Source organism: Nelumbo nucifera, chromosome 8 (assembly GCF_055504915.1).
Source record: "Nelumbo nucifera cultivar China Antique chromosome 8, China Antique-T2T, whole genome shotgun sequence".
Classification (NCBI taxonomy): domain Eukaryota; kingdom Viridiplantae; phylum Streptophyta; class Magnoliopsida; order Proteales; family Nelumbonaceae; genus Nelumbo; species Nelumbo nucifera.
The window spans coordinates 18,997,987-19,011,531 of NC_142656.1; the positions used below are offsets into that span (position 1 = coordinate 18,997,987).

The 13,545-nt window shown below is 36.3% G+C and overlaps 1 long non-coding RNA gene and 1 pseudogene across 2 annotated transcripts; one reads left to right on the forward strand and one right to left on the reverse strand.

Moving 5' to 3' along the window:
• On the forward strand, positions 1–4,137 carry LOC148789689 (uncharacterized). 2 transcript variants are annotated; one of them, XR_016079258.1, is made up of 3 exons: positions 389–1,938; positions 2,213–3,511; positions 3,752–4,137. It is a non-coding gene; the product is annotated as an uncharacterized LOC148789689 (long non-coding RNA). The 2 variants fall into 2 exon arrangements; XR_016079257.1 differs by having other exon boundaries at positions 1–3,511.
• A 1,501-nt stretch (positions 4,138–5,638) lies between these two features.
• On the reverse strand, positions 5,639–12,327 carry LOC104589069 (strychnine-11-hydroxylase pseudogene; annotated as a pseudogene).
• Between the last annotated feature and the right edge of the window lie 1,218 nt (positions 12,328–13,545).

Here is a 13,545-nt window from a genome sequence, read left to right on the forward strand (position 1 = left end):
TGTGTTGAAATATGTTAAAGTCCTATCATCCCATACCGAAAATTTTCAAAGCATATGGGAGGTGTGGCCTTTTTATTTGTTATCCACCATCAAAATCACCATTCCCTACTCGTTTTTTTGTTCTTTCTCCTTGCTCTTCGCCCACGTCAATGATTTCAACAGTTATTATTATTATTTTTTTTTGTTTCAAGGTAGGAATTTAAGGACAACTTTCAGATGTGAACGTCTTTATATTGACTCCAAGCATTGATAAAGGAGGGTTAGTATTACATTGCATTCAAACGTTTACCAAACTCAGTTGGCCATTTGGCCATAGATCTTGGGTTGTCTTTTCATGCTCATAGGGAAGAATATGCTAAGGTCTATCTTAGAAGTGATGTATCATCTTCTCATAATTTTAACAATGGATATGGCATTAGATCGATCGAACAGGATGCATGGAAATGATAGGCAATAGAATTTATTGCCTGAATGATTCCTAAGCCAAATGGTCCGACTGTTCAGATCAACAACGTTTTGAAAATGATAGGCAATACATCATATAATTAGGACAAGGATTAGATGATGATAATTAGGACATTGAGGACATAACACCTCAGCTCAGGGTATCCAACCACTTACATTATGGCGGAGTGGACCAAATCAGGGGATGTTGAAAATCAAAATGGACAATGGTTTCAAGACAAGAGTGAAGGTGATTAGGAGCTGCTGATCCGATGCCCACATAGAAATCAGATATAGAGCTTTCATAGCCAATCTTACCATCAAGGTGGGGGCATTACCATTGAGAGTGCTTTATGGTGAGGGTAATCGAAATGAGACTACCATGTGAACTTACTGATTCCAAAAGCAGGTATTCACTAAAGACATGGAATTTATTGTGGGAAGATTTGAATGGGATGGGATGAGAAAGCATGATTTTTTAATTTTCTTTGTTTGTGTTGACGTTTGGTGTGGCTGCGCAGTTTGGTGTGGCTGCGCAATTCAACAGTCACAATAAATGATGTCGTTTGGTGTGGCTGCTGAGATTTCAACAGCCACAATTACTGACTGTTCTACCATTTCGATTCTACCAAAAACTGCTGCATTTATTTTTTGCCTCCTCCACTTCTGCCCCTCCATTTATATCGCCAGAATTTTAGGGACCATGTTCCCTATTTTCTTCTATAAAAATGGTGCCTCCCGGGGGTAGTAGGTACATGGAGAGAGAGCATTAGAAAGCTTAAGAGATTGAGAGAATTCCATCGCCATCTTCCAGCAAGATCTGTAGTCATCTATGCTATGGAGTGCATCAAGGCTTTGTTATAAGCATTTCGGCACTTGTAAGGTGGTCAATTTGTAATAGTCTCATCAAGGATATGAATAAACAAGTTTTCTTTCTTCTCCCATGGATGTAGGTCTCTTTGACCGAACCACGTAAATCTGGTGCCATCTTTACCTTTCCTTTTGCTCTTATTATTTGTTTTATAATTCACATATTTCCCAATTATTTTCTTGTTTGCCATACTACTTAATCGGTAATTCAGAATTCAATCCTAATAGCTGGTATCAGAGCATTGTTTTTTAGGATTATTTACCAATTAATTTTGTTACTAATGGCATCAATGAAGTTTGACATTGAGAAATTTGATAAATCTGTGAATTTTGGTCTATGGAAGCTCAAGATGAGAGTGATTTTGATTCAGAACGGCTTGGAGAAAGCCTTGGTGGGGCAAAAGAAAAAGCCTGAATCCATGTCCGATGAAAAGTGGGAGGAGATTGATATGAAAGCCATGTCAGTTATTAATTTGTGCTTATCGAACGGGGTTCTTTGTGAAGTTGCTAAAGAAACCTCTACAGCAAAATTGTGGCTCAAGTTGGAGTCACTCTATATGACAAAGAGCGTGACCAATCAGATTCTGTGGAAAAGCAGACTTAAGGACCTTCGTCTTCGGGAAGGTAACTCGATTAAAACCCACTTTGATGAGTTCTTCTCGATTGTCATGGATCTACAAAATATTGATGTTGTAATTGATGATGAAGATCTAGCTATCACTCTTTTATGTTCTTTACTCGCATCATATAAGCATTTTAGAGAGACCTTATTGTATGGGCGTGAGGAGATTACAGTTGAAGATGTAAAGGATGCATTGTTACAACGCGAACTGATTGATAATCAACTGACCAATAACCCAAGTAACTCTACAGCCGAGGGTCTCATTGTTCATGGCAGGTCATCTGAAAGAAGTGGCAGCAGTAAGTCAAAGGGTCGGTCTAAGTCAAAGCATCGTAATTTGACTTGCAACTACTGCAAAAGGAAAGGTCATGCTAAGGCTGAATGTTTCAAGTTGCAAAATAAGTAGAAACATCAGGCAAGTGGTGACACAAAGAAAGATCCTCAAGCCGAAGCAAGTGTTGCGGCGGATGAGTTAGAGAATGATCTTCTGCTAATTGTAGATGTAGTTGCAAGAAAGGGTTCAGAGTGGATTATGAATTCATGATGTTCTTACCACATGTGTCCCGACAAAAGTGCATTCTCCACATATGAGAATTTTGATGGTGAAGTTGTTTTGATGGGCAACAACGCAGCTTGCAAGGTTGTCGGTAAAGGGACCGTCCGGGTGCGTATGCATGATGGTATTGTGAGGACATTAAATGAAGTCCGACATGTTCCTGATCTGAAGAAGAACCTGATTTCTTTGGGTACACTCGACTCCAGGGGTTGTAGATATTCAGCTGAAGGTGGAGTTCTTAAGGTAATTAAAGGTGCTTTGGTAGTTATGAAAGCTAACAAGGTTGGTAGATTATATGTATTGCACGGAAGTATTGTGATAGAATCTTCTGCTTTGGTCTCGTCATCCATGTCCGAGGAAGATCTTACAAAGATGTGGCATATGAGGCTCGGACATATGAGCGAGAAAGGGATGATTTATTTGAGCAAGCGGGGTTTGCTTTGTGGGCATGTCACAGGTACTCTTGAATTCTGTGAACATTGTGTTTGGTAAACACAAAACTGTTAGCTTTGCCAAAGGGATACATAGGACCAAAGGTACACTTGATTACATCCATTCAAATTTATGGGGCCCTTCTCGTGTTTCTTCGAAGGGTGGAGCAAATTATCTTCTAACATTCATCAATGATTTCTCCAGAAAGGTATGAGTGTATTTTCTCAAAAATAAAAATGATGTGTTTGAAGTCTTCTTGCAGTGAAAAACTGTGATCGAGAAGTAGATAAGGAAGCAGATTAAAAGGTTGAGGACTAATAATGAGCTCGAGTTTTGTGAGTCTGACTTTACAAATTATTGTTTGAAGGAAGGTATCGTTAGACACCGCACCTGTGTTGGTCGACCATAACAGAACGATGTGGCAGAGCGGATGAACCGCACACTTTTGGAAAGGGCTTGTTGCATGTTGTCTATTGCAAGTTTGGATAAGTCCTTTTGGGCCGAGGCAGTTTCCACGGCAGCCTATTTGGTGAACCGATCTCCGCATTCAGCTCTCGAGGCTAAGACTCCATTTAAGATTTGGTCAGGTACCCCTGCTGACTATTCATCTTTAAGAATTTTTTGTTGCCCTGCTTATACTCATGTTAACGATAGAAAATTAGAACCTAGAGCCAAGAAATGTATCTTTGTGGGCTATGGCTCCGGTGTAAAGGGTTACAAGTTGTATTTCCCTTTGAGTAAGAAAATTATTATTAGCCGTGATGTTATATTTGATGAATCACACATGTTATCTCCAAGGAATGAGGATTTTGTTGCTGTTGATTCAGGTACATCACAGGATGACCGGATGCCGGTGGAGGTGGAGCTCAGTCCATCTTCACAGCCTTCTCAGTCTATTTCAAATGAGCCGGTCACATCGGATGATGTTTAGCCCAGTCAGGAGTCCCACACTATTGCCAAAGATAGACTGATGCGACAAATAAGACCACCAAGCATATTTGATGATTGTGTGTTTTATGCATTAACTGTCACTTGTGAGGTAGATAGCACTACCAATCCGACCACTTATGATGAAGCCATATCCAGTCCAAACAGTGGTAAGTGGTTAGTTATAGGCATTTCGGCTTTATTATAAGCATTTCGGCACTTGTAAGATGGTCAGTTTGTAATACTCTCATGAAGGATATGAATAAACAATTTTTCTTTCCTCTCCCGTGGATGTAGTTCTCTTTGACCGAACCACTTAAATCTGGTGCCATCTTTACCTTTTCTTTGACTCTTATTATTTATTTTATAATTCACATATTTTCCAATTATTTTCTTGTTTGCCATACTACTTAATCGGTAATTCAGAATTCAATCCTAACAGTTTGATTATGTAAGGAAAAGTAACGGGGATATTCTTTTCTCCTTGTTTGATTTGTTTGTAAAAGTAAAAAGTCGTTTGCCCATATAAAAGAAAAACAGATTGGCTATTACATTACAAACATTTTATTTTGGCTATTACAAACAGTTCGTCAACGAATTTGCAAATCCATTCCAAACACAAAAACCTGGTAAGTAAATAATGTACAGGTGATCTGCTTTAGATTAGTCTATTTGTAATAAACAAGTGGTCTTGTTACGAATATATATGACAAGTGGCCTCGACACATCAATATATTTACACATGCTAGAAGGCAAGTGGATAAGTTACATGCCTCAATAGAGATACATATGCAATAAATTTGTTAAAAGCTGTTACACATCAATCAGACCTGTTCGGTTGTGAGCTAATATGAATCTACACCGCCTGCAGCTCTAAATTTATATAAAAGAAGACAGATAGTCTCTTTCTCACCATTTTTGCTTCCCCTAAATCAGTCAGGTCCGTTTTATCTCAGAACTGTTATTTTTCCCAAAACTGTTGATTTGATCATTAAACCGTTGATGCGAGTAGATGAATCGTTCGTATCATTCAATGGTTTATCTGATTTTATTTATTTATTTATTTTATTAGAACGGCTAATTTATCCGATTTGAACATCAAATCGGATAAATTAGCCGAGAACTAGATGTCTCTTTCTCGACACATCAATATATAAACGATCAGACTGTTTGACTCGAGAACTAGACCCAGTTCTAAAAACCTTGAAAAGAGGTATGTAGATGGCAACAACGATTGCTAAGTTCAATGATTTGGTTTAACACTGGTTCTCGAGTGTTAAACCACACCCACCATTCAATGATTTAAGTTCTCCAAAGTCATAATGAATTAAGCCACCATTAACACTGGAAATTAACAAGAAGAAGCTGAACTCAGAGATTAATTATATGACCCAATAAAACAAAACTCAAATTTGAGATTTCAAACTTAGATCGATGAAGAGAGCTTAGAGATGTTGATGGTTTGAGCTGTGACAAAAATATTTTCTCTCAAATTTCCTTTCTCATCACTGGGGTCACATCATTTTGATGCGATCCTGGCCGTATCCTAGATTTTGGGAAGTAATTACATCCCACGATTATTTTTAATTAGAATATTCCATGTTTCTCAGTACTTTTTCCCAAACCAAATGGAGCTTATGGAAAAGATTTTGTTAGAAAATATAGAATAAATTGGAGGTAAATGGAAAGAGGAGAGTTTCAAATTAATTTTATTTACTAAAAACACCCCCGATTAGATGAAATGTTCTTTTATCATGAAGGTTCAAAATAATGAGTTTATTTTGCATCTAAAATATTGATGCAACACACTTGTTAATTAGTACAAGTTCAACCCCATGATAAACAACAGCAACAACAACAAGTTTAGCTATGATCATTTGATGAATTTCCCATCCTAATTCATCATAAATAACCACTGGACAAAAGGCAAATGGTATAAATTCAAAATGTAAACCCTTAAAATCAATAGAACCATCCATGAACCTTTCTGGTATAAACTCTAGCTTATGTTCCACATTTCGAGATTCATTCCAATAGCCTAACCATTCACAATAACCTGAGTTTTAGGGTAAATATCTTACCCATGCTCAATTTTACAGTGGTTTCTTGTTTTACGTGGAGCCAGCGGTTTGTATATATTTTATTTCTGAGAAATAAAATGAAGGGATCCTTGCATTGGGTAGTGAAGCTGAATGGAGATAGGAGATTGGCTAAATAATAAGAATTACTTTTATTAATGATGTAATAAAATACAAAATCTAAAATCAAATTGGTTAATTGTCCAAGTCAAATGGGTGAACCCATGATGTTATAATTGAATACAAATATTTTAAAAATATAGAAATACAAAAAAAAAAAAAAAATTGGTACAAGTCTAATATTATATAGCTAACATATTAAAGAAAATAAGTGTGATAAATAAGGATTATTTTAATTGATGAAGGAAATGAAAATACAAGAAGTAAAATCGTCTTGAAAAGGAAAATGTTTTCCATCCAAGGAAAGGTTCATGAATTCAATAGTCTAGATTAACCAATGATGTCGTAATTAAATTTAAAAAATTAAAAATAGATAGAAATACAAATAGTTATAAAAACAAAAAAAAAAGATTATAGAAAAATTAAGAGACATCCTTAATATTGTACATTCATCACATTATATAAAAAATATATTTTTGACAATGAAATGGAGTAAAAATTTTAAATTTTACATAAAAATATAAAAGATCATGGAACAAATTTTTTTTAAAAAAAAGGAAGAATCTTGACATATCTCTTATATTATTATTGTTATTACACTTATTATTATCTTAAATTACCATGTGCAACGCATGCACACATTTACTAGTCTAATGAAACTAAAAGTACAAACATTATATCAGCAAGGAGAATGCAAATTGTAGTTATAAACAAACAAATATAGTGCAAGTTTTGAAGAAATAAGTGCGATATAAGCAGTCATCAAGAAATGGTGCAGTACTGAGTCTTTAATCCATTTACATTATATGCCATCTACTAATAACAAAGGACAACATTCAAATGAGCAACTTAGAGATAATAACTGGACTAAAGCAACATAAAAACAAAAAATGCACGAAAAAAAAGAAACTTATAAGAACAATAGGCATAAGATGGGATAGATAGCATCTTCATCAAGATCATTAATGAGGACAACTCTCTTATGGTAGATTCAGAAATGCTGAAAGTGTAATTTATAATAAAATGCAACAAGATGTTATCATGCATATCTTTGAAGGCCCATTAAAAACCTAATGAATTGGGTTGGCGTTGGGATCATGCACACCTTTGAAAGAGGCTAATGGGCTAATTAAAGCCCATATAAGCCATTAATTTAGAGTTCGCTTCAGTCGGTGCAAACTGAGATGCTCAAATTGTTCCAATAGCCTTTTGTAACCTCGCAGCAACGAGAATATGTCCCCATGAAATAAATCACATAAGTACAGAGATATTTTCATTGCAAGGCTGTAAAGACTGTTTGAATTGAACAGACTTTGCATTGACTGAAGTCTAACTCATTAACTTAAGGGGTTTTTACCATTCAGTCCACCCTTGAAAATCTTACAGGTGGAATGAATCCTGACTGTAGATCGATGCCAATCTAAGTTAGGTTTCAATCATCCTAATCCAACCTAAGTTGTTAAACCTCCAAAACCCAATCACAATGCATATTTATTAATTTATAACATATAGAAAATATAAAATATAAAATATATAATATACATATAATATATGTATACCAATCGATTTGATTAACCCCTGGTTTTTTATAGGTTAATCAAAATCAAACTGATACCTTTGATTTTTTTAAAATACCAAACTAACTGATTTAATTAATCAGAATTTTTAGTTCGATCTCGTCGGTTTGTTTCAGTTTTTCTTATAGCAGGTTCACCCCTGGTATGCAACCTAATTACAAGACCTCAGTGTAGGCAACTGAGATATTAGGAAGCTAAGAAGAACTTCAGCATCACCTTCAATTATGGCAGAAGAGATTCTGAGGTTTAAAGCAAACTTGATGCATTAAATTTTAAAACAACACAAGAGATTCCATGACGAGAGTCTGCAGGCTTCATCCTGAGCAAATATGGTTTGCATTTCACAACAGTTTTTTCCCCTCTTTTATTTCTTAAATTTGTAGCTTAGAAGTGTTGTATTCTGCTGCAATAGGAAAGGTTGAAAAAAAAAATAGATTATCAATCTTTGTGGGTAAGGTTTGGTGTTTCACAGGACTAAGACTGGTCGTAGAGTCAGATCATTACATAGTACAAATAAATATTGGATACAAGTAAAGATGAGAAAGAGCTTTACTCGGAGATAAGACCATTACATAGTACAAACAAATAAAGAAAGAAAGAGGCAACTTTATCAAATTAACGGTTCTTTGTTTTTCTCTTGGGATGGAGCATAAAAAACCATACTCCCCGTTGTACATGTAATTAACAATGCCATGGTCCATGAGCTAGCTTCCCATGTTGCCCGGGGCTTGGGCCGGGCTTTGGCTCCAGCCCATCTATGTCGTTCCTTTCTATTTTAATATCATCGTCTCTTCATTACCATAAGAAAATAATACTAATGAGAAGTAAACAAACATAGAAGAGAAAAATGTGAATGGTAAGCACATCCAATGTTCATATAATTGTTACAATACAAACCATATGATAGATTGCTTTTATATCAAGCATGGATACCCATATCATATTTTTTTCATATAAAACATTTTGGGGAAATCTATACTTTCCACCAACACTACCTCTACAAGTTGGACGACACCACCATATATATAACTAATGGCCAAAAGACGAAGAGGATTTTTCTTATGAACTGAAATACCCGGTAGTTCATCCATGTCGATATCTTCCTTCTTCATCCCGTCAGGAAGTTCCCAGTTAAATGAGTAGAGAAGATTTGCAAGGGTAAGCTCCACAATAGTAACTCCGAGATGCATTCCAGGGCATATTCTTCTACCTGCTTCCAACGGTATAAACTCAAAATGTTGACCTTTAAAATCAATGTTTCCATCCATGAACCTTTCCATGAACCTTTCTGGTATAAACTAGATCTTCTGGGTTCTTCCATATTTCGGGATCCATTCCAATTGCCCAACCATTCACAATAACCTGGGTTTTGGGATAAATATCGTACCCATCAATTCTACAATGGTTTCTAGTTTCGTGTGGAACCAACAAAGGAGTAGGAGGGTGCAATCTCAGTGTCTCCTTCACCACACATTTCAGGTAATGAAGTTGGTTAAGATCATCTTCATCTACGTACCCTTTATCTCCGATAAGACCTCTTAGTTCATCCTGTGCTTTCTTCATCACTATTGGCTTCTTAGCCAGTTCCGTCATTGCCCAAACCACAGCTGCAGAGTTTGTGTCCGTTCCAGCTATAAAAATATTCTGTTGATGAGAAAATAATAGAAGAAACATGAAGATCGTGTAAACATGTAAGTGCAATGTGCAAGTAGGCTGAGTGTGGACTTAGTATTTGACTGTCTCGGAAGTAAAATGTCAAAACTCTGAATGGATTTAAATTCCCTGATTGATTATTATTCAATAATTAAAGAAATTGTAATATATAATTACACGGTGTGAGTCCCAGTATTCTTGGACACTTCAGCTATAAGAATCTATCTAATATTATATAGTGATATATAAGCCATGTCAGCAGCCCTCTCCTCCTTTCTCCAAGTCAGCATTCCTCTCCTTTCTCCAATGAGATCACATCTCTATCCCACAAGAGGCTGGCCCACAATGCCCCACAGCACAGCACATCCCTGCGGGAACATCTCTCAATGATGACACCATCGGGACTAGTACTATCATCGGGAGATGTTCCCAATACACGGTGGGGATGTGCTGTGGGGAGGAGATGTGAACTCTTCTCCAATTCCCTTTCCAGCTTCCTCCTCAACTCTCTTTCCTTTACCTTCTAAATCTGCATTTGGCATTCCTTATTTTAAGGAGATAAGTCCTTAAAATAAGGAATATAATGTCAAATGCAGCCTAAGCCCACCCATTAAGCTAAGTCACTAGGGGTTAAGTCTATCTTATTATTAGAACACATCATGCTTTCTCTCAACAATTCAAACCTTAAAAAATCTTCCTAAAATCTTTCTCTCCCACCTAAAACTTCTTCCTACAACATCTTATAGCTCATCTCTCATTAAGCCACATTGCATTCCTTATATTTCTCTATCTTTTTCCTTGCCATTCCCATAATGCCCATTCTTTTTGGAAACGTGGCATATCTTGACTTTAGTTTCTTTGTACAAACAAAACTACTACCTAATTTTCTACTAATTTGTTTCTCTAAATAACCTCTCATCCCCTTTCCTTCTTTCTCTACTACCTAAATTCATGACCAATATAATACGAGAATTAGAAAAACAAATTAGGTAGTAATTATATTTGTATAATGAAACTAAAGTCAAGACATTCCACGTTTCCAAAAAGAAGGGGCATTGTGGGGCTGGCAAGGAAAAAGATGTGGAAATATAAGGACTATAGCGTGGCTTAATAAGAGATAGATTATGATATGTTCTAGGAGGAAGATTTAGATGAAACAGATAGATTAGAAGAAATTTTAGAAAAAGAGATGATTTAAGTGATTTGGAATGAGAGAGAGAGAGAGAGCCATGACTACCATCTTAATGCAGAACTTATAGCCCTATTTTCTTATCAGCATGTAACCATAAACATAACTCTAAACAGAAGTAGTTATTATGCTGTCACACATCGATTTCTATCCAAGAACCAAGACCAATCAGACCTTTCAAGAAAAAAATAAATTAATAGCTACACCATCCAACTTTCTAAGCTCTTTTTAATCCAAAAGGCACAGATTGAATGAAAGGAGAACTTTGATAAGCAGCAACATTGGTGATGGAAGAGCAAGGAACATAAGCTAAGCGATGCAGGATCCAAGGAGTCAAGATTGGAATTCTTTGAATTGTTTACACATGTTGGTATTTCTGGACAGCAAAGGTTATTTTCATCATTTTACAAGTTTCCAATTAAACCTGATATGGTAGTTAGCCTTTTCTACATGTATTGCCATAGTCGTATTGAAAAACTAATTAGGTAAGTTCCATGGCCAAATTCTTCAAGTCACATTCTTTCACTAGATAGATTACCAAAAAAATTCTTTCATTATATTCTCCTGAAGAGGATTTCGTTTCTCTAAATCACCTACTCTAGATTGGATTGAAAATACAGTCTAATCCAGTCCTCTCCAATCTTTCAACCCCATAAACATATCCCATATAAAAACTGTTTCTTTTTTTGTCGATGAGTAACAAAAGAAAAAAAAAATTATTAACATAGAAGAGATATATAAACAAATGGCTTCATCCCTGAGATTGGGATGGCTAACACAGAAATGTTGCCAAGAAATATTGTTCACAATCCATCCTACATCAATTTCCATTAAATTTCTATGTTCATATATTGTTTCAGGTTGCTCAAAGGTTTCTTCTCTTTATCCATCTTTTATTAATCATGAGAAAATAATTGTAGAGGTATATATATACCATGAGTCCCTTGATGTGCTCCATCTTGAGGTCAACTGAGATTGATTGATCTTTGTGCATTCGAAGCAAGATGTCGGTGATGTTTTCTTTCTCAGGCTTGGGCCTCTTGGGATCAAGATGCTCCCCGATGACTTGGCTGTAAAACAAATCCAAGCCTTGGAAGTTCCTCTCGAGTCTACGAGATAGTCCACTCAGAATATCAAAAGCCCATCCTAGAGAAGGAAAATAATCAGCGAAAGCAAAGCTAACGAACAAGGCCTGAGCTTCCTTGAGGAGTTGAGAAAAAGAACACTTATAGCAACTTTCATGCTGGAATGTCTTGCCGAAAGCAATCCGACAGACGATGTTATTTGAAAGAGTAAGCGCGACATCTGTCAAATTGACAGGAGTACTGGAGGAAGCGGCTAACGGGCCGGAAATCGACTTGATCAATTGAAAAATCTCATCCTCTCGTATGCACCGAAAGGATTGCACTCCCTTGGTGCTAAACAGCTCAGTAATGCATATCTTCCTCAATTCCCTCCAGTATTCACCATAGGGCGCGAAAGCAATGTCATGGCCTCCATAAGACATTTTTTGCTGGCAAACAAAGGATGGTCTGCCGGCGAATTCGAGATCATAAGTTTTCATGATCTCCCTTGCTATTCTTGTTGAGGAAACTATCACTGTTGGTCTGGAGCCAAGTTGTAGGGGTAGAAGCGGACAATATCTCATAGAAAGATGGCGCAGCCCACGATGAAGAGATGAAGAGATGAAGTTGTGAATTGGTGAAAGTTTCCAATGAAGAGAAGCTTAGGGGGGCCTGGTAGAGGAAGCCCAGTTCCTGTTCCTGCAGGCTCTTTATCAACTCTTCTCTTCTTCTCGAGGGAAAAGTAGAAGAAGAATAGAGGAAGGCATAGAAGAAAGGGAAGAACAAGTGACATGGTTAGATCTAAGAGCATGGACGATTTCAGTTGCTATGCACTAGTTATGATCGTAAAGTCTGGCGAGATTATTGTCTGTTATAATAAACTAGTTAGCGTGGTAACGCATGCGATTTGCATGGGTTTAATATAAATTTGATAAGAGGTTAAATTTCACTCCTAACCAACCCATCATATTCATATCTGGAGGCTGGAGCTAGGTTTGATCGATAGATTTGGGAATAAATTCTGGTTTGGGACAATCCTTAATTGCCCGGCCCCAGAAGTTCATTTCTTAATGTTGAGAGTGGTTCCACAGGGAGAAAGAGACAGAGAGATATCTATCATATTGATTGGCTTGATTACATCATTCCAATTTCTAAGATAGACAAAGTATGGGTCCTATTTATTATTAGAGATCCTTTTAGGATCAAGGTTCGGAAAACCATCCGTGTCCGGGTAAATTTGACCCTGTTACATCCTTAGCAGTGTTAATTGTGCTAGGGTGTCAATTGTACTGGATTTGGTCCAATCCGATCCAATCCAATGTGAGTTCATTATAAATGGATCAGGTCCAATTCATTCTAATAAATGTATGTTTTAGATCAATTCGGATCAGTTCAATTCAATATTTAGACTGTCTAATCTAATTCAAATTCATTTTGATTTAGATTGGTTTTGACCCAAATTCAGTTCAATGTCTAAATTGGATTAAGTCCATTTTGAATCGAATTGGTCCAGTCCAATATATTTTGTTGGTCCATTCAATCCCTCCAAATTGATTTTGGACTGGGTGCATTTTCAATCAAATTATAACACGTCAAAATTCGCATATCATACGTGCAAGACATTTGAACGGCCGGTTTGCCATGTTAATTTTTTAATATCTTTTTTTTTTCTAAACTTAAAAAAAATAAAAGAAGTAAAAAAGAGATGCTATGAAGTATGAACACCCAGTTGACGTTTCGATCGAAAGAAAAATAGGGGAAAAACAGAGAAAACTATTACAAAGCAAACCCTGCGGTGAGGAGGACGTCATTAATGAACGATTGCATGGAGAAAATATTTATGTCAAGGTTTTGTTTTTTTTTTTTTGGAATTAGAAGTTTTATGTCAAGGTTCAGTGTTTCTTATTCCACAAATGAAAATTGAAGCAACAACAATCTTGTTGTTTTGAAATCATTTTTTTGTAAATGGCTTCTCCACCTATTTGTTTTGCAAGCATTCGTTAATGGTGTCCG